Genomic DNA, 23,146 nt, shown 5'->3' with positions numbered 1-23,146 from the left:
ATCGGAGCTCACTGGCTGGGCCGGCGCCCTCGGCGCCCCGGGGCCCGTGATTGGCTGGCCAGGGCTGGCCTGCCCGGAGCAGCACATGGCCGCTCCAGATGTTTGGGTACCCATATGTGCACAGCTCATCAAAACCGGCAACCACCCGCACCCAGGGGCCTTGGCCGTCCCCAGATAGGCCATCTGGAGTTGGAGGGGAAAACAAACCATGGTGAATTGTGGGATGCGTGTTTATCTTCACAGGCGCCGGCTGTGGTTGTGAAGGGGCGCGCAGGAGGCGCTGGAATGCCTTGCGTCCTCTGATCCAGGGCGGCAGGAAACGCGGGTACTCGGGAAGTCTCGGGCCATTTCAGATCTTCTCGTGGGTTCCCTGCCTTGCCTGCCTCTTCAGCCCCTTTCTGTACAACCCACCCGCCCCATATACAGGCACACCGTTCCCCCAGGACCTCCCCCAGACAGGGTGTGCTGCACTGCCCCCCTCCGCCCCATAGTTCCCCAAGGGCTCACCTGGCACGTGTTGCTCCTTTAATCCACTATTCCTCTTCTTCTCTGGCCCACCCAGCAAGGCTGCTTTAGAATCCCTACCCCTCTACCTCAGGCAGTCCTTGGAGACCTCGCCCCAACCATGTCGACCCCATTCCATGTCCCCACAGGCCATGCAACATATATTCTATGTGTAAGTGTAGAAGACAGAGGTGTGCACTTGACTGGGTGATATCATAACGTGTTTTGTAGGCCTTTAATGGACCCTTTGCTCCTTTTGATTCTGCCCCTTTTTTCCTTTTCTTTGGAGTGATATCAATTGGCTCCACTGGTCTCAGGGACTTCTACAGGCTTGTGACCCACAGGTGGACATGGCCTTGGGCTTCCGGTGCCAAGTGGTTTCAAGGGCCCTCGTCCACACGTTAGCCTTTACCAGTTCGTTAAGATTTAACCTGTGGCACCTCGGCTGGGAACCCCCCCTGACCCCTCCCACCCAGGGCTGGGGTGATCCCCTACCCTGTGCCTCTAGAGCACCCCTGCCTTGTCCATCACCCAGGAGGCTAGTTGGTACTTGACAGTGAGCCTGAGAGGGTCTTGGGGCCTTGTTCATCTCCGTCCCTTCACACCTAGCTCATGTTTGATGAGTAAATAAATCCTAGATTTCATGTTTGAAAGAACAGGCGCAATGACCTTGGGAGTGAACTCAGCCACAAGAGCAATCTGAAAGTGTGTATGGAAGGCAGACAGGCCCAGCCCTTGCCCAGCTGAGGGTGCCTTGGGCCACAGACCATTGTGCAGGGTGGGAAGAAGGCGGGCGCTTCTGCCTCCCCCTCCAGCTGCTTCCTTGGATACTTCTCAGCACCAGGCTCATCCGTGATAGCGGGGGTCCCCTGGGGGCTCGGATCTGCTGTGTTGCATGGGGGTCTCCCCCACCCCGAGGACTCTCAGATCAAAGGGACAGACTCAGCCTGAGAGACTGACCCGACTAAGGTAAACCTCAGCCACACACACCCTCTCGAAATCGGGGTGTAGGTAGAACAGCACGTTCCCCTGAGCTGCGGCAGGCGAGGCCGTCTCACTGGAATTGCTTCTCCCCCAGTCCAGCCCCGCCTCCAGCACACTGTGGGAGCTGGAGAAGCCTACACCCAGGTCATCGGGAAGGCATGAAAAGCAGGAGGCCAAGCTCTCCCTGTGACAGTTATTTCCTGTTTCTTTCCTACTTTTTTCAAGGTGTGAGGGGCGGTATGATCATACGATGTGCCTGTTTTGTGGGGAGGGAGTGAAGAAATAGTCTGAGCCATAAGCAGGTACTTCCCTGAGCCTGTCAAAGATGAAACAAGCCCCTCCCATCCCAAGTGGTGGGCAGCAGGCCCATGTGAGCGGAGGCTGCTGGTGCACGCTGTGCCTTCCCCCGGGCAGGCGAGAACTCCCTGCTGAAGCCCACTCCAGACCACATCGTTGGAGAGAGCTGAGGCTGCAGAAATCCTCAGGCAGCCGCCCACTGTTAGAGACACCAGCCCAGATTCCAGAGGGAGACAGAAGCAGAGGCACAGCGGGGGGCAGGCAGCAGTTTCTCTTTCCGGAGAGTGACGGTGGAAACAATGAAGAGTGTTTGCCCTCACAGGGCACACAGGCCCCAGGGAGCCAGAGAAAGACCAGCGAAGTCCCCTCACTAGAACCTCCTCCCTCCCTGTCCATTCTCCTCTAGGAATCCACCCACCGGTCATGCTGTTGGCCTGCCCTGCTCATTGCCCTCTGTAGGGACTCTACCTTGAACCATCACCCCTCCCAAGGGAAGCAGACTGGACTGTGGCGGAAGCAAGAACCTGTTCCCACCTGAACCTTGAGGACTAGAGGAAGGGGCTCCAGATGGGCAGAACAGGGGGGAGATCAGGATTGGGGCAGTCAATCAGACTTTCCCGTCTGGAATTTGAACGGGGACACGTTGGAGTAACTGCCAGGTGAAAATGTCAGCAAGATATCGAGACCCAGAGGAAGCTTCACCTTAATGGTAAAGCTTGGAGTAAAACTTTACCACTATTCTTCTGAGGGAGGAGATAAAATTAGCTGGTCCCTAGAGATGACCAGGCTGCTGGACATGATTATTCCTGGGAGTGGAGAGTTCCTCAGCCTCTTCACCATGGTACATGCGAGTATCCTTAAGGTCAGCCCCCTGACTTCGGTCTATTCCTTGCCTCCTAAAGCACGGAGCCCTGCTTATCACCGCCTGCTCCAGGAGGCCTCCCCAGGGCCTCCAGTCCCCACCCATCCGCTTCCCACTGTTGTCCAGGAGCACGCATTGGAGCTCGGGGGTGCAGCAGCAGTTCAAGTAGGTGCAACAGTGTTGCAGTTGCGCACCTGGCTGAGGACTCCCAGTCAGCCATCGGCAGCCCTGGTGGTTCCCGGATCCATTTCAGATCCTGGAATTAGCAGTTAGTGTAGCCAGAGCAGTCACGTGTGCTTCCAGTTCCTTGACGACTACTTTGTTTTCATTGTCTCTGTGTTGTATTGCGGAACTCACAAAAATCTATGTTTAATGGTATTATTACAATTTTAAACTCCAAATACAAGTGATATTTTTACTTATGTTTCCAAGTCAACAAACATTTTACTGAAGGCCTTCTGAGTGAAAGGCATGATGCTGGATACCGAAGACAGAGCTTGATGATAAGAATAATAATGACTCTCGTTGAATGTTACTTCATTGAATTCTCCTAATAGCCATATTGACTGGTGTTGCTGCAGTCCCAATTTTTACCAATTGACCAATGAGGAGACTGAAGTCACGCAGCTGGTACGTGGTAGAGCTGGTATTCGAACCTCGGAAGCCTGGTTCCAGGATACATGCTCGTAATCACTATTAGAAAAAGAAAATAAAAATTCATCAAGAGCTTCCTATTCTGTAGGAGATGAATACCCACAAACAGATCGTTTAAGTTCTTACATTAAGTGCTCAGCATATGCACTGAACATTTAAAACCTGTTTTATAGCACTTATTTCTATTAATTTTTCATGACTTAAACTTACTACGGATAACAAATGTAGTAACAAAGGCTGCTGGGTATAGAAATGCCTGTCTCTTGAGCTCTTGGGGCTTTTCAGGATGGGGCCCAGTGGTTTTTAAATTTATTTAATTATTGTTCAAGTACGGTTTTCTGTTTTTTACCCTATTAAAAGTACCAATGACATACTTCACAGACATAGAACAAACACTTCAAAAATTTATATGGAACCATAAATGACCCCGAATAGCAGCTGCAATATTGAGAAAGAAGAACAGAGTAGGAGGGATCACAATACCTGATATCAAACTGTATTACAAGGCCACTGTAATCAAAACAGCCTGGTACCAGCATAAAAATAGGCACGTAGACCAATGGAACAGAACAGAGAGCCCAGAAATAAACCCAAGTCTCTATGGGCAATTAATATTCAGCAAAGGGGGCAGTAACATAAAATGGAGTAAAGATAGCCTCTTCAACAAATGGTGTTGGGAGAACCAGACGGCTATGTGCAAAAAAATGGGACCCAGTTTTTTGTGACGGTCAGATTGGTAAGAAGTGAAATCGGAAAGCTAACTCAGCCTCGGGCATCTGACGATACACAAGTCAGCAACTGATCTAATTGAGCTCATATTGTTTTGTTTCATATCCCCAGGGAAACTTTAAGCCCCTGGAGGGCAGAATCTGTGGCTTTTCATTCATTAATTCCTTTAACCATGAGAGAAAACAAAAACATTCCCTTGAGCACCTATCAGGAGCCCAGTATGACCTAGTGGTCGGCGGTACAGAGATAAGGAGGCGCTTACATTCCAGGGAAGCAGACAGATGGGCCCAGAGCTGCTGGGCAACAGTACTGGCAGGACTGTAGCAGAGGAGGGAGCAACCAAGTGGCTCTGCTCGGGAGGTGGGAGGGTGTTTGTGTCGCTACAGGACAAAAAAGGAGAACAATGAAGAGTGGTCCAGCTGCCCAGTGTCCACAGTATCCTGAGCCTTCGGATGAACTTAAATGGTTGCATCATCACAGTTGTGGCCTGTGAACACAGTTTGGCACACACGAGGTCTAGCACACGCAGTCTTCCTCTTCTCTCTAGCCCGTGCGTCCTATTCTTTCTCCCTCCTTTACGCTCTCTCCAGCGACCCTTTCTCTGCTCAGCCTTCCCTCTCCCCTTCATCTTATCGTCCCTCTCCTCTAACGATCCTCTTGCCCGCCATCTTTCTCCTTAACTTCTTAACTGTGGTCACCAGGACACGATAGAAAACTCAGACTCTGAAAAGAATAAGAGCGTAGCAGGACTGTGTATGTACCAGCCTGGTTCTACTCATGTCCCACCACCTCCTGGAGGATTTCTGATGCTTGCCAAGAAAGTGCCAGAACACTGGCCTTGGGTTCTGCCCTCTTTCACTGGGTGAGCTGTGGTGAGTAGGGCTCAGCGTGTCCATGCTTGTGTTCGGTCACCTGTATCTATCTATTTACTTGGCAAATAGGATGTTCTAGATCCCTGAGGTAATCACTGAGAGGTTGAGATGAGCACAGTCCATCAGCAAAGTCAAACAGACGGCGCATGAAGACGATACAATGTAACATAATCTTTCTGCAGACCGGATTTGAAAGCACTGGTCTGCAGAAGAAAGACTGCAAAAGAGTTGGAGGCTGATCTGAGCGCCGGAGAGAGAATCAACAGAGAAAGGTGTCATCGAAGCCAAGAGAAGGTTTCAGCACAGGGGTGGTGACCACAGGGTCAAATGCAGCTGAGTGGGCCGAGGGAACAAGAGTGGAACTGCTCCCAGGGACCCGACCACAGGAAGGTGTTGTGACCGTGCGGGTGCCGTGTCCATAGGTGAGGATGGAAGCCAGGTGGTGGTGGATCAAGGAGGGAATGGGGGAGTGGAAATGGCAAGTGCACACAGGTCTATAGAAGTTCGACTATAAAGGAAAGAGAGAAATAGCGTAGTTGCTGAAAACAGACGTGCAGATAGAGTTTGGGGATTTTTTTTTTTTTTTAGGTTGGAAGAGATTTGAGCATCACGGCAGATTCCACTCCTCCACCTGGGACGGGAGGAAGAGCATCTATCAGTTTCCCTTCATCCTTCCCCACAGAGGGTTCCAGTGCTTTCAGCAGCGTCTGCTGTGAGGAGAGCAGACGGCAGCCTCCGCTGTCCTGGGTTCTGCTGGAGGATTTGGAGCCAGCAGATGGCTTTTAGAGAAGTTTCCAGCTGCTGGATTCAGTGAGTGTATGTGCTGGTTGATTCCGAAGGGCACCCGGGCCCCAGAAGGAAGTTATCTAGGGAGCCAGGCAGCCCCTCTCGGTGCTGGATGGCTCTCAGACACACATCTCAGCCACTGAGAAGGGGTGAGCCCTTTGAAAGAGGGGGACTGGCCCAACACTTTCTCCTTAGACCCTGCGAATTTGGCTACTTGGTTCATTTCGAGCAGTCCTGGCTATCTCCATGGGGAAACTTCTTTTGCAGGTCCCTGTCTCCCTGTAGCTCCCTAAGCAAAGGCCCAGGGGGTCCCCGGAGCCAGCGGAGTCCTGCCTCCCTGAGCCACAGACCCTGTAAGTGCTTGGCTGAAACAGTGAAAGCAAGGGGTGCGGGGAGGCCACAGGACACCCGGTGACGGTCAGCCATGGATATGTGAGGCATGTGTGTGAGCGTTGTTATTTAACACGGAAACCAAGAAATGTGGAATTGAAGTCCACCCACACGGTCCTCGGTCTGAGTAGCCTTCTTTCACAGACGAGGAAACAGAGGAAGGAACTTGGGCGAAGTGGCCCAGAGAGTTTGTAGCAAAACTGGGTCCGACCCCCTGACTGCTGGCCTCTCGTACCATCCCCTCCCATTACTTCCAACCTGAACTGCAGGGCTGGGTGTGAAAGTGCATTTGAATTCAGGGTCGTTTTCCTGGAAAAGCAATGGGCTCAAGGCGGTTGCGAGTAACCTCCAGCCGGCCGTGATGGATGCAGGTGACAGCATTCAGGTGGCCTCAGGGAAACCCGCACTGAGCCGGAGCACAGAAGCCCTGCTGTTCGAGCCGAGCGCCCTGCCCGTCTTTGCAATTGTGGGCCTCGCAATCTCTGCTCCGCAGCTGCCGTCTCTGCTGGACCTCGATTCTGTGGGGGCCTGGACTTGTCATCTTCACCGCGCGGGCCTCCCACTTAGTCCACAAATGGCTCAGGGTGCAGTTCAATTAGTATCTGCTGAAGTAATTAATCAGTTAATTAATTCTGTGCTGTAGAACCAGCTCTCCAGGTGGAGAGTGTTCAGATTTCTGACCTGGAACCTGGGGAAAGTGTCCCTCTCCAAGGCAGCTCCTGGGGCAGAATCAGGCCCCCTCCCCTGCTGTGTTTCCCATGGGTCAGGCGCTGGGCTCCAGGTGTCTCTGGACAGCACACACTCATGTGCTTCCATGTTTGGATGCTGCGTGCCTGTGTTTTTTTTTAAGATTGTATTTATTTATTAGAGAGAGGAGAAGGGAGGGGAAGAAAGAGGGAGATGAAGATCGAAGTGTGAGAGATCAGTTGCCTCTCACGTGCCCCCAACTGAAGACCTGGCCTACAACCCAGGCATGTGCCCTGACGGGGAATGGAACCAGCAACCTTTTGGTCTGCAGCCTGGCACTCAGTCCACTGAGCCACACCAGCCGGGGCAAGGATGCTGTGTTTTTTTTAATGCTACCCTGCTACACCCGCTCTGTTCTTAGCCATTCTTTGTGCTAAGCTAACTGCTACCTCCTAACAGTTAGCCCTGCTAACAGCTGACTTCCTGTTACCCCCACCCCTGTTGCTTATTCTGAATGTGCAGCCAGGATTTGTGTGGTTGGCTTTGGGGCCCCAAATATAGGTCTTAATGTTTACCCTTATGAAATTTTATCTTGCTGGACTTTCCCCTTCTATGTAGACTGTCAAGATGTGCGCGCATGGCTAGTCCTTGACATTAGGTCATCAGAGAATTTGGCAAGCAGTTGTTCTGTCTTCATCCACTTGATTGAAACTTAAACTGGTTGGCATGTGAGACGGAGTCCTGTGGCCAATCACTGGAGTCCCATCAGGGTGACACGCTCTTTTTAATTGACCGTAGTCAAGCACTCTTCTCGGTAAGGGTCAATTAAAAGGTGTATTTAACCATACCAGCATGCAAGCTTTGGCCAGTTCTGAATTTTTCCCAAACCTTAGTCCAATGACTAGCTAGACGAAATTATATGACCTTTTGCCATCTTCTCTACCTGGTCTCCTTTATGTCTTATTTTCTCTTAGGCCTCCCATCTCCTCCTTTTGCTCATTACTGCACTTTTTATAAGAAAATATATAGAGCTTTCAGGTCCACAGTGTAAGTTTTGAGAAACCTTAATCCAGCCTAAATTTCCCCTTGGGTTTTCTTATGATTTCACAGAACATAATATAAAATCAACGTGTAATAAGTTTGTGAAAGTAAAGAAAGACATTGTGGACTTCCGCCAAGATGGAGGCATAGGTGGAAGCACTGTGCCTTCTCACACAATCAAGTTTAAAAACAACAAAGTTTTAGCAACAAAAACACAGCCAAACCACAGAAAATTGAACTATATGGAAGTCCGACAACAACAAACCCTTCAGCCAAACTGGTAAGAGGGGAAGAGCCAGCAGCAGAGCAGGGTCAGGCAGGAAAGATCCACCAGACCGACCTGGGTGCACAACCCAGGCGCGCAGGCAGCTGTGGGCAGATCCCAGGTGTGGAGTAGCAGGCGGACCCACTGAGGGCTGACTGCGGTCACACATTCGTGTGCAGATAAACTGGTGAAGGAGTGAGCAGTGAGACAGACTGTGCAGGCCCCAGTGACGAGAAGCAGCAGAGGGGACCGCTATTGTCCCTCTCTGACCCCACCCCCACATACAGCGTCACAAACTAGTGACCTGGGTAGCCCCGCCCTGATGAACACTTAAGGCTCCACTCCTCACATGTAACATGCACAAATAGAGCAAAACATGGCTCAAGAGCAACTCAGAGCCCCAGAGCCCATAAATCTAAGTGATGAAGAAATAGCCAAACTTTCAGATGCACAGTTCAAAACACTGGTGATCAGGATGCTCACAGAACTGGTTGATTTCAATCGCAAATTAGAGGAACATATGAAGGCTAAACTAATTGAAATGAAGGGAAATGCACAGGAAACCAATAGTAATGGAAAGGAAACTGGGACTCAAATCAAAGGAGTAGACCAGAAGGAGGAAAAAAAGACCAAACAGAAAAGGATGAAGAAACAAGAATTCAAAAAAATGAGGAGAGGCTTAGGAACCTTCAGGACATCTTTAAAGGTTCCAGCATCCGAATTATAGGGGTACCAGAAGGGGAAGAGGAAGAGCAACAAGTGGAAAACTTATTTGAACAAATAATAAAGGAGAACTTCCCCAATCTGGCAAAAGAAATAGACTTCCAGGAAATCCAGGAAGCTCAGAGAGTCCCAAAGAAGTTGGACCCAAGAAGGAACACACCAAGGCATATCATCATTACATTAGCCAAGATTAAAATGAAGGGGAGAATCCTAGAAGCAGCAAGAGATAAGGGGACAGTCACCTACAAAGGAATTCCCGTCAGACTGTCAGTGGATTTCTCAAAAGAGACCTTACAGGCAAGAAGGGGCTGGAAAGAAGTATTCCAAGTCATGAAGTCCAAAGACCTATATTCAAGATTGATCTATCCAGCAAAGCTTTCATTTAGAATGGAAGGACTGATAAAGTACCTCTCAGATAAGATCAAATTCAAGGAGTTCATCATCACCAAGCCCTTATTATATGAAATGTTAAAGGTACTTACCTAAGAAAAAGAAAATAAAAGATGAACAGTGAAAGGACAGCAAACTCACAGTTATTAACAACCACACCTAAAACAAAAGCAAACAAAGAGTACAGCTAGATCAGGAGCAGAACCATAGAAATGAAGATCACATGGAGGATTAGCAACAGGGGAGTGGGAGGAGGAGAAGGAGGGAGAAGGTACAGAAAATAAGTAGCATAGACAGTAGGTAGAAAATAGGGGGGAGGGCCAGAATAGTATGGGAAGTATAGAATCTAAAGAACTTGAGACACGTGGTCATAAACTAAAGGGGGGAATGGTGGGGGAGTGGGTGTGCAGGGTGGAGGGGAATGAAGGGGGGAAATAGAACAACTGTAATGGCATAATCAAAAAAATGTATTAAAAAAAAGACATTGTGGGTCAGTTGGTCAGATTCCTGGTTGGAATTCAAATCAATGTGTTATAATTTTCTCCTGGAATGTGGATGTTTTCTTACCCCAGTTTCCCTGGGAAGGACAGCCTGAGAGCAAGCTCACGTGCAGACACTTCCCTGGGAAGAAGTGTGATCCCAGGGTGACGAGAGTGAGGAGGGCAAAGAGAGAACACAGAAGGAGGGAAGCGCTATTAGGTAGAATCGTGTCCTCAAAACCCGTGTGCATCCCGAACCCCAGAATGTAACCTAGTTTGGAAATGGGAGCTTAGTTCAGGTGAGGTCACACTGGATGGGGGTGGGTCTTAAATCTAGCAATCGGTGTCCTTATAGGAGGAAAGAGATAGGGACACAGATGCTCACAGGGAAGAAAGAGGCCATGGGAAGAGAGAGGCAGAAATTGAAGTCATGCAACTACAAGCCCAGGAATGTCAAGTGTCGTCAGCAGCCACCAGAAACTAGAAGAGGCAAAGACGCATTCTAAACTAGAAAGTTCAGAGGGGATGTGGCCTTGCTGATACTTTAATTTTAGACTTAGAGGCTTCAAAATTGTGGGAGAACTCACTTCTGCTGTTCTAAGCCCCCCTTTTGGGGTACATAGTTACAGCAGCCCCAGGAAACCAGTGGAGAAAGTAAATACAAGGTTATGCATTCTGAGATGGGCACCTTTACACAAAAAAAGATTGAACAATAAATCTTATGACGTGTACCTTAGGACCATTTTTTAAATTGAGGAACAAAAAGAGGCTGGATAGATGTGGAGAGGCTGTTTGGAACCTCTGCTGCTTGGAATATTTTGTCAACAGGGAAGAAATAAAAAGGGGTTCTCCTTCCCACCTTCTCTTTCTCATTGGTCAGAGTTTCCCACACAGGTGTAAACTTCTCAGAATGTCCAGACTCTGTCATCTCTGAGCAGCTATAAAAACTAGGCCTGTGTCTGGGCCCCTTCACGGAGCCCGGACACGGTGCTATGAACCGGAGCCTCTGCTCTGAGCACATCAGCTCGGTGGCCAGAGCCAGGTCGCACGGAGCCTGGGCCTCAGACCACGGGAGACAGAGGCAGTTGTTAGTGTGAGGACATGAGGCCTGGGTAGCACCGAGGGGACCCTCTGAGCAAGCAGCTCAGGGACCAGATGGAAGTGAGGCAGGGCGGGGACCTTCAGAGGCACATGCTGTGAACCCAGAGGCACACACACATGCGTCTCTCACACACGTGCATCACAGTGATGCACAATGACACATGTGTATGACAAAGAGAGTGGAGAAGTCACCAGATCAGGGCTCCGAATGTAACACCTGGAAGGGCCAGGCAGGAACACGAGAGGAGAGCCAGGTGCACAGCCGCCTCTGTGATCCGGGAGCACAGGTTCCCTGTGCCAGGTGAGCCCGTCAGGTGGGCAATCTGTTGGTGCCAAGCAGGCCATGCCCCCAGTGTTGCCAGGCCTTCCTACTTTTCACAAGAAATAAAAATATATATTTTTTAAAAAAGGATTCCCCCAGCGTTTCAGCGCTGTTTGGTATTGGGGAAAGATGTGTAAATGCTATGGGGGCGTGAGAACTAGATTAAGAGACTTAAATTGCTCGGGAAGGACAAAGCAGAGGACGTGAACAACCAGAAAGACACACCGTGTTCCTGGATGGAAAACACATCATTGGGTGCTGATGCTCTCCGAGTTCATCTATAGTTTTAAAGTAGTAATTAATAGCAATTTGGAAGAGAGAGACATGTGCATCTAAAGTGCGTATAGTAAAACAAAACAAAACAGCACACATACACACACCAAAAAACAGGCAACGATAGTCGGGAAAAGAAGCGTGGAAGGTGAGGAGTCTGGCTTTGCCAGATAGGCAAGCAAGGTGTGCAGTTCAGTGGCTAAAACAGCAGTGCCGGGATTGAAAGGACAGACGGAGCCGAAAGGAAAGTCTAGAAACGGAGACAAAAATGAACTTAAAATATGATAAAGATAAAATGTTAAGGTGGGGGCATGGATTATAGCTGTAAATGATTGGAAGTAACTTAGTAGACATCTAGAAAAAGAAGTTAGATACAGACCTCCATGTTAAAATAAAATTCCCATCTAATCCAACATACAGTCTATTTTACTCACTCAGATTGTGCATTTTCTGCTTTCCCCTCCAGAACGGAAGTTCAGTGACACTGGGGGTTTTGACTGCTTTGGTTGCTGACAACTCGGTGCCCAGAACAGTGTCTGGTACAGGGTCCACGGCCAATAAATATTTCATAAATGGGTTGAACATATGAATCAAAGTTTAAATGTTAATAAAAAAACTTTTAAAGTTATGGGGAAATCAATGGAGAATGTTTTTATAACCTAACAGTAGATAATACTTTCTAAGAATTAGAAGAACTCAAAAGCCTAAAAAAAAATGCTGAATTTGATCACAGAAAGAATCTTTTTATGTCAAAGCCATTATAATTTAAAAAATAAGGGGCAATCTGGTGGGAAAAAAACTGCTTCTATCTCATACAATAAACAAAGAGAAAGTAACCTAAAATAAACAGAATCTTCTTTAGAAAAAAGACAACACAAGAAAAAAACTGGGAAAGAATATGAACAGACATTTACTAAAAGATGTGCATCCTTTCTAATAAAATAAAAATGCAAATTAAAACTCTGACAAGATGCTGGTTTTCACCTGTTAGATTGGCCGTTTTGCTTCCTCGCCGTGCTGGTGAGAGTGTGAAAGACAAACCCTCTCGTAGCTCAGCCGCCAACCCGCCCAGACCACCGAGGCAGGCGGCGGAATATTGCTTCCCAAGTTATAAACCCTCATACCCTTGACCCAGAAATTCCACCTCTAGAAATTTATCCTACAAATACACTCAAACACTCACTCACCAAACAGGTTATACAAGTTAGTGCAGCACTGTTTGTAGTAGAAAAAGACTGAACACAACCCGATGTCCATCGGCAGGGGACTGGTTAAAGAAATGATGGTATCTCCCAACAGTGGCGTGCGCACGGCCCTGGAAAGCCACGCAGCCTCCAAACAATGAGGAAGTTCTCTGTGTGCCAACACGGTGAGGCCTCCAGAACATGTGTTTAATCAGAAAGGCGGAGCACAGAATGTGTGTATAGTGGGCTGGTATTTGTGTGCTCAGTTGAAAAAAATACACACACACAGGCATATGTAACTGTTTGTAAACTCCTGGAGTATTTTTAGAAATGTGCAGAGAGACCAGTAACACCAGTTGTTTCTAGGGAGGAAAACAAAAGGGCTGGACCCATGGGGAGGAGAGGGACCTTCCACTGAGGACCTGCATTAATAAAAATAAACTGAATTGCTGTAAAAAGCAGACTTCTCTATCCTCCGGCTCAGTCGCAACAGAAGGTGTTTTCTTGTTCATCTGGTAATCCCGGGTGGACATTTTATACAAGAAGGGTTACTTGGGGGCCCCAGCTGATGGTGACTCTCATCTTTAACACAAGACTTGAAGCAGAGTCATCATTGTTCCAGCCCCTGGGAAAGGAAGCCCAGAGGGAGAACTGTGCGGGGTAGGCCTCCAGGGGCCGGGCCTGGAGGGGGCACAGGTCTGTGCTCACATTCCATGGGTGCAGCTTGGTCACATGACCGTAGTCACCAGAGAAGCCAGAAATGCTCAATGGGAAAAGAAGAGTGGATTTGGGCAGACAGCCACCTCGTTTCTGCCGGACTCACTTCCTGTACTTTTTAAATTAGATCTGGCCTGAGAGCTCTCGATCCTATATAAATGGTTTTTGATTTTACTACAGAGGTGCAAATTGTATCAGTGAGAAAAATATAGACTGTTCAATAAATAGTGTTGAAAAAACAGAGTAGTCACTGGGGGGAAAAAACGCAAAATTGGCTTTCTTGCTGCACACAATGTCCCACAAAAATTTCCAGTTGGGTTGATGTGAGACAAAGTATTAGAAAAAATCTAATATTGAGGAAAGAATGTATCTTTAAAAGACCCAGAACTCAGCAGCAACGGACAAATTTGACCACTTTTACAAAATTGTCATAAAAATGATGGAGGACAAAATAAAGTTGAAAGACAAGAGACAGGCTAGGAGAAAATATTTGCCCCATGAAATAAAGACAAGGAAATAATTATCCCACACATATAAATCACTCAATCAGAAAATCGACAAACAATTCAGTAGAAAAGGGGTCAAAGAATGTGGAAGGGGTGTTCACAGAAGAAACACCACGAAGCCCTGAGAAGATGCTCACGCTTACAAGTGATCAGGAAAATGCAAGTTAACATAGCAACGGCAGCGTGCTAGTAGTCACCTACCAGATGGGCCAGGACTGGGGGAGGTGGGTGGGACACAGGGGTGCAGGTGGGTTGAAGAAATACACCTGTGTGTTGCTGGACGATGTATAAATTGGAATATCATTGTAGAGCAACTTGGCGTACTATATCATACTTTAAATGTTCGTAACCTTCAACCAAGACATTTTTCAATAGTCATCCTGTAGAAATACTTGCATATATGTACAAAGCAATATATCTGAGATATTTATTGCTGTATTGCCATAATAAGAAAAAAAAAGAGGGACCAAACTTAATGTTCCTCAGCAGAGGAAGGTTAAACTAATACACTGTAGAAAACTTCACAGCAGTTTGGTTTTTCTTAAAGGGATAGATATATGTAAAAAAAATCAAGGTATGTGTGGAAACATATTGTTAAAGGAAAAAAACAGGTTGTAGAAAAATACATGTACTATTTGTAAACCAAACAAACCATGAATTTGTATATTAACGCAGATGTACAGGGAGGGGCAAAGTACGTTCACTCGAGGAACCAACCATCTGACAGCTGTGGGGCGGGGCAATGGTGGGGGGAAGGGGAGGCATGAATGACCCATGGACGTGGGCAACGGACAGGGCACTGACCATGGGCTAGAAGGGTGGGCTGGGTGGGAGAGGCAAAAGGGAAAAACCAGAACAACTGTAACAGAATAAGTAATACAAAAAATTAAATTTTTAGTGCTAGGAAAAGTGTGTTTACGGTTGTATGTGAAACAGTTTATTCTTGTATTATTACTTATTGATTATTGTATTACTTTTCATGTGACCAACTATAAACCTACTTTGTCCCCACCCTGTATTTAAATGCTTATAAAATAGCCAAGATCCAAACTCTTAAAAGCTAGCACTTGTGGGGAGAGGACTGGGATGGTGGAGGGTGAAAGCAGATTACTTTTGCCGTGTCCCTATACGGTCTGTCACACTTTGTGACAGGCTGTCATAAGCTTTTATTCACAGATTTGTCCACACATACACATACATTCACATCCACATATTAAACATTATAACAGAGCATTCACTGAGGAGTTACCATGTGTTTAGCCCTGTGCAAAGTACTCGACTCGCGTGATCTCATTTAATCTTCACAACAGCCGTGTAACTTAGGCACTGTGATTAGCCCATTGACAGGTGAGAAAGCTGAGGCAATGACAGTTTAAGTCAAGGGCCTGACGGCATGCAGATAGGAAGTGGCAGAGCTGGAGTTCAAATTCAACAGTGTCTGCTTTCAGAGGCCACACTCTCAGTCTTGACTTCCTAACACATTTCAGTTAGTGACCCCTGACTCCCAGCCTGTAGCTCTGCGCGGCACCTGGGTGCACTGTAAGCATCGGAAGGCATGTTGGGAGTGCTGGGGATGCAGCTGGGTGGGTCCCCTGGAGGGTGGGTCCCCTGGAAGTGCAGCTCCACCCCCTGTTAGCCTGGGGACTCGGAGCTGTCTGCCCTTCAGCTGAGCCTGGTAATCCCTGGCTCATTGGCCACACATAGGCTCTGCAGAGCTCTGGCTTACCCTACTCCTGGTACAGATGGGAAACTCAGGCTCAGAGAAGCAGGGGCTCCATTTTTGTGCAGGCAGGGCCCGAACTGCGATGAGATCCCAAGAAGCCCCAAGGCTGCCAAACCCTGTTGTGGTTCCTTCCCCGGTGTAGGTAGAGGCGGAGCCATTCCGCACTGGTCAGGGCCAACCAGGGCAGGGCACAAGCTCTTCTCATTTCTTTGTAAACCAGCCAGGCCTGAGGGTGACTTCTGTGTCCCAAAGCCACTTTGAAACAAACAGGCTCGTTGATTCCTGAGGGAAATCTGCAAACACCTCTTATCAACTGATGGTCAAGGGTGCCAATTCCACACCAACAGGAAGCCCCAGTTTGGAGCGCAGTACAGAGGGAGATTATATGCAATGCAAAACAGTTCAATCGTGATACAGCACAGCTGTGAGGCAGCTCTGGGGCCAGGCCACCCCCTGGCTAGACAGCTGTGCTGTGAGTCACTGGTCTACGCTGCTCCGCTCCTTGCTGCCTGTTCTGCCCCGGTCAGCCCCGTTCTGTGCCAGTCTGCTCTGGCCTGCGCTGGTCTGCTCTGCTCCTTTGACATATCTTCAGTGTTTCAACTCAGCAGAGGAAACACATGCTTCAGTCTTTGGTGGGAGGGGAAAGTGTGCTCCTGGAGCCAGCGGGGAGCTGGCTCATATAGAGAGAAATCCCCACCTCTGGTCCTTGACTGGTTCATCCTCATTCAAAGTAAGACTTCAAATGCTGAAAGTTTAATTGGTCTAAAAGGCACTGTCCTGACTGGTCAGAATGGAGCAACAATGATTGGTCAGTGAAGAAGCTGATGGGGGAAATGTAGCTGTGCAGTTCTGATCCCACGGGGAAAGCCTCAGTCCTACTGGTTGAAATAGGACTCCAGGAACTCCTCCGTAAGGGCCGGCTGAGATGGTAGAAACAGCGTGCAGGCAGGCAGGCAGGCAGTTCAGTGCAGGCTCCTCCCTGAGTTTGTGTGAGAGGCCCCTGGGCAGAAATGGCTACTAGGCTCTGTTCTTTAAACTTTGAGCCTAGTTAACCCCCACGGAGCCCTTTCTAGTAGCTATCTTCTTCCTTGGGGTCCACACTCTGGTGTCTGAACGAGTGTCAGATGGGAAGGACTGGTCCGACCCCGCCAGGGTGATAGGAGAGTGCAGGCCTCTCGGTCCCTCTGTCCCTTTCCCCACCCCTCCTTTCCCTCTCTCCCATTTTACGTCACCTGCCTGCTCCTGGGTCGGGATGAACAATTACGGCAACTGATCTCAACCCATCTTTAGGCCACAGGGACCGCCTTCTGGGTTCACTAAAATGGCCACTGCTGTGCCTGGCAGGTGGACCGTCTCTGGTGGACTAAGGTGATGGTGCCAGACTCCCTGGGTTGGGAGTTCTCAAACAGTATTAAAGGACTGTCCCCTAAAAACCAGCCCCCCGAGGGGCACCCTCGCCTCTCCCATTTTGGGCCTGTCCCCTGTTTCTTCCTCCACTGCCTCTCTCTGCCTCTGTCTCTATGGGCTTGACCGGACACCACCCCCATGTCACCACAATAACAGGTCTCGGTCTCTGGCCGACCCCCTCTCCAGCTTCCCCCGAGTCATTGTGAACTCTGGTAGCATCTCGATTCCAATTGCCCCCCTGCTATTTTCCTTTCAGCTTTCTTTTCTTTCCTCCCTGTCCCCTCCCCCAGCTGACTGTGTTTGCAGGAGCTGGGTGGCCTGTGTCCTTCAGCCGAGAGGAATCCAGGCTCTGGAGACCCACGTGTGGCTTGGGACCTGCTTGCGAAGCAGCACCGTGTCCACGGGGACCCTGCTGGGCTCTGAGTTCTGTCGCTCTCTCCATGGTATGTGTCAGGTACTGCCAACATGGTGTACCTCGGCATGATTTGCCACGCTTCCCTTTTGGATGTGTGGACAGGCTTCATTTCAACCTCTGAGCCTAGAGCTAGGATGGTGATGGTGGCGGTGCAAAGGAACCCAGGAGGAGGCTTGGGGGCTCAGCTCTGCACCGGCAGAGCGTGGTTTCACCCAGGCAGGCACATCGTGAGTCACGAGGCGCTCTGGCATTCTCCATGGTGAAGCGAAGCTTGAGTCCTGCTGAGCCTTTCTGACTTTGCTCCGACAGGTGTGCTCGCTCTCTCCACAAGCTGAGGGCCTGGGGCACATGCCCACCTTGTCCCAGGGTGCTGTCTGACCCAGACAGGTGGCCCCAGCCAAAGCCCCAGCACCATGCAGTGCCCACCGGCACGTCAGGGACTCATCTGCCTGGTCAGTCTATAGTGACATAGGGGCCTCTCCTGCCAGAAGGTCGCCTCCTCCCCCAGCCATGTAAAGGCTGCCCTTCAAGAGAACCTTTCAGGTAGGCTGCCCTTGGCACCAGGGGCTTGGCTAATGAACACTCAGTGTGGAGGAAAAAACACTGTACTCGGGGGCAGGAGACCTGAGTTTTGCCCAGCTCACCAGGAGAACACAGATGGGTCATCACCTTACCTGAGCTTCAGTGTCTTTGTTTATACATCTGAAGACCCACTAATAGGAAATAATGGAAGAAATGAAGATACATCCCACAGTGGAAGAGGTTGTCATTGTGAGCTGACGTCTATCCTTCCTTTCTTTTAGTAACAGTGGGGCTCATAAACCTGCACTGCAAACTACACTTCCCAGCCTCCCTTGCAGTCAAGGATGAAGGCCCTGAGACAGAAGCAGCCATGGACTTGTGAGAAGAGTGATGTGTACGTTCCCTAGATCACACCCTTAACAGGGAGCTACTGCATTTCCACTTTCCTCTTCCTGGACTCCTTCTCTGAGGGTGGTAAGCTAGCTTCTGCCACACGGATGGGGACAACGTATTGGGAAAAAAACAGAGAAACCAAACAGGAACGTCCAGGTGCCTGCACGGGGTGGTGGAGCTGAACTGCCCGCCCCCCCAGACCACCACCTGTTGTAACTCTTGCACGAAAAAGGTGCCTCCTACCATGTTAAACTTCTACTATTTGCTCTTTGTTAAAGCTGCCAAACCAACGTCCAAACCCAGACTAGTCTTCATGCTGTGGAATACTTTGGGAACATTAAAAAGAACCCGGTAGCTCTGTCAGTACCTCTAGGAAATGATCTCCAGGATGTAGTGCTGGCTGGATGAAAAAGGCAAGCTGCAGAAAAACACAGAGAACAGAATTGTACGCCGGCTACAGCACACACAAACCCCCCACACATGGAGAAACACACAGGTTTCACCATGTCGAGGTTCATTCACGGAAAAGCACAGAAAGAGAACTGAAAGGACACATGCCAACTGGTGACTGGTAACTTCTCGAGAGAGCTCTAAGGTTGGGTCCTAGAGGGTCAGGTAAAAAATTATGTTGTTCGTTCAAATCACTCATAATGAGGCTGTGGTGTCTTATTTCTCCCTCCAGCTATGGCATGTTATGACCCTAAATACGCAGGGTCTGGATTTGACCCTGTCACCCTCCACCACAACCCCCTATTCTTGACAGGCCCCTGGGACATCTTGGTGAATCAGATGGATCTCTGCCTCATCCCACCAAAGCCTCCCTCTCTCCCGCCTAATGCTCCAGGTCTTTCTTCCTCCACTCCCTGTGTTAAATGTAATCTCCCCTTAATGGAATCTATAAGACATGTTTATTAATTTTAGAGAGAGGGGAAAGGAGAGAGAGAGAGAACAAGAAACATCTATGTCAGAGAAAAACTTAGAACCGTTGCCTCTCCCATGTGTGCCCTGACCAGGAACCAAACCCACAACCCAAGTATGTGCCCTGACTGGGAATTGAACCCATAACCTTTTGTTATATTGGGATCATGTTCCAACTCACTGAGCAACCCAGCCAGGGCTAATCTTTCCTTTATTTATGTCTCTCTCTGATGAGCACGAGCTTGGAAATTATATAATAGGCTAATGCTTCTTATGGGCTTAATGACTGATGTCTCAGCGGATGGTGTTTCCTTGCCCTGCGCCCCATCTCATCTGTACACCCGGGTGTGAAACTGGCATAGAGCAGGTGCACAGTAAACACTCGGGGAAATAGAGACAAGCCTTGAGGACATCAGGCCAAGTGAAATCAGCCAGACACGGAAGGCTGTACATCGTATGATTCCACTTACCTGAGGTACCTGGAATCGTCCAAATCTCAGAAACAGAGAGCAGAGCAGCAGTCGCCAGAGGCAGGGGAAGAGGAAAACGGAGTCACTGTTGGTGGACGGAAAGCTTCCGTCCGGGAAGGTGGAAGCCCCGCCCCCGTTCTGGAGGCCGTGGTGGGGGCGCCTGCGCAACAGTGAGAGTGCACTTAACGCCACCAAACTGCGCACTCAGGACAGTTAGAATGGTAAGTCTCATGTACGTTTTGCCGCAATAGAAAAATCAGTCAAAAAGAAAAGAATAGACTAGAGAAAAAAAGGAAGGCAGCAAGCCTATGATGGACGAATTTGTAAGGGCAGAGGCAACATCTTTGTGCCCTTTGGAAAAATACCCAAAATGCTTTATTGTTGTCTTTAAAATTCTTAGCACTGAAAACTTCCTTCCGAGCCACATCGATCTAAAAACAAGGGCTAAATCATGCGGCTTTGAGCGTATGTTAAGTGAAAATGTTGCCTTCCAAAACCAAATTCGACACCACCAGATTATTGCTGAAATAAAAGAAAGGAGGGAAAGAAAATGGTAATATAGAAACACAGGACAGAGCCCACTTCAAGAGGCGTTTCAAGGGGGCTGGAGGCCAAGCAAATGAGGACTGGAAAGTGGCAATGGATTTAGAGATTGGGAGGCCAGAAGTGCCCTTTCCAGTACAGACACCTGGTGTGGCAGGAGCAGAAGCCTGATTCAAGGGGTTAAAGCAGTCAGTGGTGTCTCTCACACACACACACACAAACACACACGCCTTCCGAAGACTGTGGTATAAGATGTATGATACCCATTCATTGGACAAAGCTGTTACAGAATTATATATATATAATATATATTATATATTATATATTATATATTATATGTAATATAATATATAATATATATTATATATATTATATATTATATATATGAAAATCATATTATATATATTATATATATAATATGATTTTCATTGATGTTCAACTTAAAACAACAACAAAAGACTGAAGGAAACATCAAAGTAGCAACCATTGTGTTTTGGCATCTTTTATTCTACTTTTCATTTATAAATTTGTTTTAATAGACATATGTTACTTTCCTAATAGCAGGTAAAAATCCATGCCCTTATGGAGCTACATTACAATGGTGAGGACCAGGCCATGAATAAATAAGCCACACGCCAGGCGATGATAACCCAGGAGGAAAACAGAGCAGGGGAGGAGGTCAGAGAGAGACAGGTAGAGGGGTTATTGAGTAGCAGGTGCTCAGGCAGGTGACAAGCAGCAGAGACCTGAAGAAATTGAGGGGGCAAGACCTGTACATGTAGCAGAGAAAAACAAAACAAATCAACCCTGTAAATAACTTATGTACAAGGCATTCAGTGCAACATTAGTGGTGATGGTGAAAATTTAGAAATAACCTAGATGACTAACAAAGAGGGAATAGTTAATAAAATATGGCGTGTCCATATCATGGGTTACCAGGCAACACTTGGAGAAGGCAAACTAAAACTACTGCAAATAAAACCACAAAATGCCACGCCCACCTTCCACTTTAGTGAGACTAATGTGAGGACAGAGTCGGGCCAGCCGATCACCTGGGGCAGGTGTGTTCACATGGTGGCCGGGCAGAATGGCAATTTCTCAATAACTATGTGTGTGTCAAGAGTCTTACAGATGTCTATATTTGTTTAAGGAATAATTCTCTTTTAGAAATCCATCCTAAGATGGTCTAAAAATGGACAAAGCAAGCCACACTGTTCCTTAGGATAGTGAAAAGTTGGAAATGATCTCAATGTCCAATGTTTAGGTAATGATTAAGTCAAATATGGTACATCCATAGGCTGAAATACTATGAGCCCATTGAAAGTATGTTTTGAAGAGTTTTTTAATACTATAGAATAATTTTTGTGATGTAATATGAAGCAAAAAAAAAAGTCCATACTCAAAAGTTGTGTCCAAGATCATGTATAAAGAAAAAGTCCTTAAGTAAAATAGAATATAAATGTGTTCATTATGTTATTCATAGCTGCCTCTGGATGAGAAGGTTGTTGCTGTTAGGGTTGGTTTTTGTTTTTGTTTTTACTTTTTTCTCTTTCCTGAACTTATAGGTTTTCTACAAAGAGCACATATTATTTGGATAACTATAAATTCATAAAATTTAAAACTTAAAATGATACTTGTTGGGAGAAAACAGAATAGACATGTGGAGAAGTAGAGATAAGTATAGAATATTCTTTGGATAAAATGATCAAGACCTTTCTTTGTAAATGAATGACATAATAGAGGGTAAAATTCTAAATTTGTAACTGTTGCTTTTCATTTGTGTTTGTGTTTTAGGTGATGAGCGAGACAAATCCGCTCACACGCTGTGAGGAGGTCATGGGTAGAGAGAAAGGAGTTGGCCATGAAGGATGGAGGAGCTGCGGGCGAAGCTAACAGCAGGCTGGCCCAACAGTGCCCTGTCAACTCGCAATTGAAATGTCCCCACTGATAAAGAAATGTCACCCTGTGCACTAAAAAAAGTAGTAGCCACACACCCAAGTGCGGAGAGTTAGTCCTGGCTGTGAAGTCCACCAGGCTGAACTAGGAAACCAAATGGGTTTGTTTGCACTCCACCCTTGAATCAAAATAGCTTGGAGACTCAGAGAAAGTCAGAAGAGCATTTGGCCCACCCCGGAAATGGCATCTGTCTCAAGGCACCGGGCTGCACTGACCAGAGTAGCAAAGAACCGCCTCCTCCCCCGCCCCTCCTCACTCTTTCTCCATTTAGAAACTGGACTCCCGGAGCAGATGGTGATGCTCCACACAGTGGGATGAGAGGGTTACTAGGACGGGGTGGAGAGGGTCGGTGAAGGCAAGGAAGGAGGCACCTGGCAGCACTGAGTGGGAAAAGGCAGATCAGAGATAAAATGATGAAACAAATGTCCACGGGACCCTGAAAACCAAGCAGGGTGAAATGGATGAACAAGTTCTGGTACCTCCAAACAATGGAATGTTACCCAGCAGTGAAATGCCCAAGTTATTTACAGATGCAACAATCTGGAACAATCTGAAAGACGTTATGTGAAGGAGAGAAGCTGGTCACAAAAGATTACCTGCTGTATGGTTCCATAGATTTGACATTTTCCGAGAGACAAAACTACAGTGACGGAAGAGATTGATCAGGTGTGGTCACCGGGGTTATACGGGAAGTCAGGGTGGGTGACCATACGAGGAGTCTTTTCAGAGTGATAGAACTGCTCGTGCTGGCAGTCATAAGGACCTGTGCATGTGCTAAAGCTCAAAGAACACACCGAAAGAAACAGAAAGGAATTTTAGTGTATGATTTTTTAAATAAAATAATAATAATAATAATAACAACCCTGAATGACAAAAAAAAAAAAACAGATAAAGGTTGTCAGGAGTTGGTAATGAGGTTTACAAAGACTTATTCTAGACACAGTTTTTGAAATTTCAAACATGTCTTATGACTATTTAGGATAAAAAAATCAGGGTCACCTCAAATTTCTTAGTAGCACCAGACACCAGCAGG

General features: G+C 47.7%; 1 long non-coding RNA gene across 1 annotated transcript; it reads right to left on the bottom strand.

Moving 5' to 3' along the window:
• Positions 1–3,119: 3,119 nt before the first annotated feature.
• LOC119043299 (uncharacterized) lies at positions 3,120–15,618 on the bottom strand. The gene is made up of 4 exons (XR_005081386.2): positions 15,493–15,618; positions 6,337–6,680; positions 4,293–4,410; positions 3,120–3,340 (listed from the first exon to the last, which is right to left on the bottom strand). It is a non-coding gene; the product is annotated as an uncharacterized LOC119043299 (long non-coding RNA).
• Between the last annotated feature and the right edge of the window lie 7,528 nt (positions 15,619–23,146).

This window comes from Artibeus jamaicensis, unplaced genomic scaffold (genome assembly GCF_021234435.1).
Source record: "Artibeus jamaicensis isolate MK-2021 breed Jamaican fruit bat unplaced genomic scaffold, CSHL_Jam_final scaffold_286, whole genome shotgun sequence".
NCBI lineage: Eukaryota > Metazoa > Chordata > Mammalia > Chiroptera > Phyllostomidae > Artibeus > Artibeus jamaicensis.
Note: the sequence above shows the minus strand (reverse complement) of the source record. Positions and strands in the feature narration are given on the sequence as shown.